Source organism: Alligator sinensis, unplaced genomic scaffold (genome assembly GCF_000455745.1).
Source record: "Alligator sinensis unplaced genomic scaffold, ASM45574v1 scaffold209_1, whole genome shotgun sequence".
Lineage (NCBI taxonomy): Eukaryota > Metazoa > Chordata > Crocodylia > Alligatoridae > Alligator > Alligator sinensis.
The window spans coordinates 497010-501646 of NW_005842184.1; the positions used below are offsets into that span (position 1 = coordinate 497010).

The 4637-nt window shown below is 41.4% G+C and overlaps 1 long non-coding RNA gene across 1 annotated transcript in view; it reads right to left on the minus strand.

Annotated features, from left to right (window-relative positions):
* Nucleotides 1-2482: 2482 nt before the first annotated feature.
* LOC102375219 overlaps nt 2483-4637 on the minus strand; it is a 6024-nt gene continuing 3869 nt past the window's right edge. The window contains exon 3 of the long non-coding RNA XR_324146.1: nt 2483-2641. This is a non-coding gene — a long non-coding RNA (uncharacterized LOC102375219). The remainder of the gene's footprint in view (nt 2642-4637) is intronic.

Sequence of the window (4637 nt, forward strand, 5' to 3'; positions counted from 1 at the left end):
GGAGAAGTAAACAAAGCAGCAGACTAGCAGAAGAGGGGATTTTGCTTCAGGAAACCCTTAAAAATTAGAAAAATGAAGAAAAGTTTGTCAGCGGTAATTTTTTTTCGAAGGGCTTGTTGTAAAATTAATGCAATCCCTGGTGCTATAATTGTTCTACCGAACAGTGGGCAAGGCTGGTGCCTGAGGTCTTATTGAAATCCAACTGAGCGGCCACAGAACTACAGCCAAAATTTAAAGATCGAAGGCACCACCTGATCTGCACTCACCATACAGCTAACAACGTATGTTTGTTGCTTTTCAGCTCCTCAGCTGTGCTAATGTACACAAGGAAATTTCTTTAAAAGAATTAATTAAATACCTTGAGACATTTTTATTTAATTTTTTTTAATGGGGGCCTGGATTTTGCTCTGTTCTTTCTTAAATTGACAGTTTTGTCTTTCTAACTCACTTTGACAGTCTGTTATTTTCTCTGGTGCTTCTATATTTATTCAAGAGTAGGGCATTGTTGTTTTGAACAATGGTAGAAAGCAGAGCGCGTGGGCTTTTCTTGGGTTCAGGCCAGGTGCCTGGGGCACTTTTTGTGGTAATTGAACATCACAGAACTTGTCCAAAGTCTGTAAAAAGTTATTGTGCCATGTTTAAATGTTCACTGTTTCCTGATTTTTGTAGGATCATTTCTACATCCCTTTTTGCCAGAGGCCGCTCCGGTTTATAATGAGCCCATTCTCTCCGCCCATCCCGAAAGCATTTATGGAACAACAAAAGGACAAATGGACAAACACATTTTTAGCAACAGGCTTGGAAGTAGACCCTATGGGCCCAAGGTCAGTGGAAATATTGGAAGTGGCCTCGGCCTTAATTCAAGGAGCATAAGGCTAGGCATTTCTGCTCTGGTATGTCCTAGCTATTCCAGCTCACCAAGTCCCTCACTGCTTTCTGAGTCCATCTTCCAGAAAAGGATCTAGTCTCTTTGTGGAGACATGAAGGGGTGGAAGATCCAACCACTGACAATAGATTCCAATGGAAAGTTGTAAACTTCTTCATATTTAATACCTACTGCCCGTTTCTTACTTGACTTTGCCTGTTCCAGCTTCCTGGCATGCCTTTTTTCTGCTAAACAAAAGAGCTTCTTAATCCTGTGTATTTTCTCCCAGTGGATGTACTTATATTAGGATTGCCAACCCTCCGGGATTGCCCCAGAGCCTCCAGGAATTAGATATAAATGTCCAGGAGACTGCTGAGAGTTACCTGGGACATAAGTGCTAGGGCATTCATTAAAATGAATATTAAATGTTGAATCCAATTTATAGAGAGTAGGCCAGTGTTTGTTTGTTTTTTTAATGTAACAGTAACATACATTTGCCTTCCTGACAAAGTCTACACGTCGTAATCCATGACTGATATGCACAAGCAGGAGGACACGTTCGCATTGTGTGTCATGGGCACACTGACGTACCAGAAACCTCCCAGAATAGATTCAAACAGAGTTGGCAACCCTAACGTATGTGTTATAGTTAAACAAAATCCAAGTGGGAAAAAGGTTGCATGTTTTTAACAGTAAGGGCAATTAACTACTGGCACCAACTGCATAGGCAAAGAGGGATTCTCCATCTCCTAATGTCGTCAAGTGAAGGCAGGTCACCTTTCTGAAACATCTGCATTAACCACAGCCACTGGGATTTTCTTACCTGATTTCCTGTACAACAGAGGCTGCAGGTTTTCCCTGAATCAATTCCCATTGGAGCTGGAGAGTAACTTTTACCCTCCCCCTCCACCCCCCAAAACATTCCAATTTTGAGATAAAACTTGCAAGTGATGGAAAATCCATTATCTGGAGAGCCCTTCTCTTGCAAGTATCTTTGGAGATGAGGTGAGTGAGTGTTTTGACTTCAGCTGTCAGCATGGATTAGTGTGTGTCCACAGATTTTTTATATACTCGCAGCCTGCTTTAGGGAGGTAATGGACACTTTGTGCAATGCGCCGACACCAACAACTGAGAGTGACATCTGGGAATTACAGACACCTAGCATCTTACAGCAGGTCTCCAGCATCTCATAGTATCACAGAAACCTCAGGAGCAATTTACTAAGGAGAAATACAAATACTTAAAATATCTCATTGCCCATTTCAGGCATCTTAACATGGATATTATATTCCAAACATTGGTTAAAGATCACAGAATGGTAGAATCACTGCAGTTTGATGCAAAAAAATCACTGGACTGCAAGGAGAAAAAAATAAAAATATAGCTTATGAACTTGCCACACTTTCACTCTTAGAACTGACATTCAGACAGTGTGATAGATATCTGATATAGATTAGTTCCAGTTCAATGGATGAACCACTGACCTGCTTTTCCACAAGGGGAAAAACAAACAAAATTAATTAAAAGAGAGAAAACCAGATCTGTATTGTTATGCTGCTTGAAATCTCTCCAACAAAACAACAAGCAACCTTGGTAGAACTGTAGTTTTGCCTCTGTTATTAGCCACCTGGTTGTTACAAAAGCCAATCAATGTCCATAAACAAGGTAAGCCTCAATGAAACGCACACCCTGTTCATTCTCTTTTCTTTTTTTCCTTTGCAGTAAATGCTTGTTACTTGTACCCATCAGCAGACTGCTTGCCACTTCGAATTGCATCTGCAATACCGACAGGCAACATGAAAAAAAAAAAAAAATTAGAAAAAAGTAAAGAAGACTCGTGATTTACTTTGGGAGAGAATGGCAGCCCTGTGAGGCACATCATCTACCCCTAGGACATTGATGATTAAGCAACTTTAATTAGAAGCATGCCTAAATGGTAAGATTTAGCTCTAAATTAATATGGAGAACAACTGACAAGGAGAGCAGTCAATACAGAACAGGGTCCTTAAGGGAAGAGTTCAGGGTAAGATTGATCTGGGTAAGACTAGTTGCTACCCTAAAAAAATGATCATGGTGAGACACTTCATAGAGTTGTGCCCTTTTTGTAATTGGAGACAGTTGTGGTGTCCATTGCTGCATTGCTCTGGTGGGAAATTGTGACATTGGGCACGCCTGCACATTGCCGTATGGTGATGCTGCTACCATACTCCTTTTGGAAGCACTAAAGCACAGTGCAATACGAGTGGTTACTGTGCTGTGCGGGCGGCACACACGTAGATTTTGCTGCTACGTCGCTATAACCAGGGAGAGCGCCACTACACCAACATAGCTGGTGATCACATGTAGACACATGTGATCACTACATCACTGCAGCATGCCATATGGCAACCTAGTGCATCGCTATATCACCATAGGGTGACATGTAGACGCACCCATTTGTAATATCTTGCTTTGTCCATTGTTAGAACCTAACCAAACTCTTATTAGTTCTCAGACTCTTGGAGAAATTTCTGTGGCTTTCCATTTCAACAGGGGATAAGAACTGGCGCAATAGCAAGAGTGGGTGCCATTGCATTATTGCTGCTTTTTTAGATAAGATGGGAAGGAAGTGCTCCTCTGAGGTCGTCTGGTTGAACGAGTGAGCATTTCTGGATCACTGAGAGTTTCTATAAACAACTAAATGAAATGTATTGAAACATGACAGGACCCAGCCACAGGAGCTGGTGTCAGTTTTAGGGCACTTCTAGCCCTGTGGTCCAGCTGCCAGGATGGGTCCTGCCTTTGGGTGACTTCAGCCATCAGCTGCATACACCACCCATACACCACCGAGTGCCTCAGAAGGGAGAGGAAGCGTGGCAGGGTGTCGTGCTACCGGGACTAGGGAAGGACACCCCCATAGCACAGATTTCACATTCGATGAATGGATTTGCAGCTGAGATCAAGGCTCTGTTCCACCGGGAGATTCACCAGCACGCTGCGGTGCCAAAGCTCTCGTGGTCCAGACACACAAGAGAGGCAGACAACGGATAACAGAAGTGATTTATCCATGGTCACAGAGCAGATGCATGTCGGAGATGGAAATGCGACCCAGGCATCCTGGCTGTCAGGCTAATACCCCATCCGCTGCCTCTCAATTCTTGATGGTGATTTTGTTGGGGGGGCGATACCTCTGAAATCATACAGTTTTGACACAACGCTCTGAACCTCTAATGCCCTACATGAATTGTTTCAGTGTATTATAATGTTAATGATGGGATCCTGTAAACCAGGCTACATCTCTATTGCCATTTAAGGTAGTTTAAAATACTCCCCTGATAGAAAAATCAAATTTATTTTATGCCATTAAAGTACTTTAAATCATAGTTGTATCGATAGAAGCTGAATTAAATCACCCCCTGTCCTCTGAAACCAATTTGTATTGTTATAACAAGACCCACAGAGAAGAGTTATTTAAATCATTTTCGTCCAATCACAATGATTTAATGTGCATCACACCATAAAGCAGCCAATAAATTATTCTTGTATCTAAGTTCTTCAAATTGCTCCTATCCTATTAGTGCTGTTTAGCTTGTTCTAAAAATAATTTAAACTGTATTACACATATCCAAAACACTTAAATCAATCCAAGGATGACACAAGTGTGCTTTATAAGCTACAATCCCTTGTGATAAATTATTCTGGACACATACTACATTAAATCTCATATTTCAGATTTTAAGGTTTGTTTTTTTTAATTTTGTGTGCATCAATTTCAATAGCACATAGCAGGAAT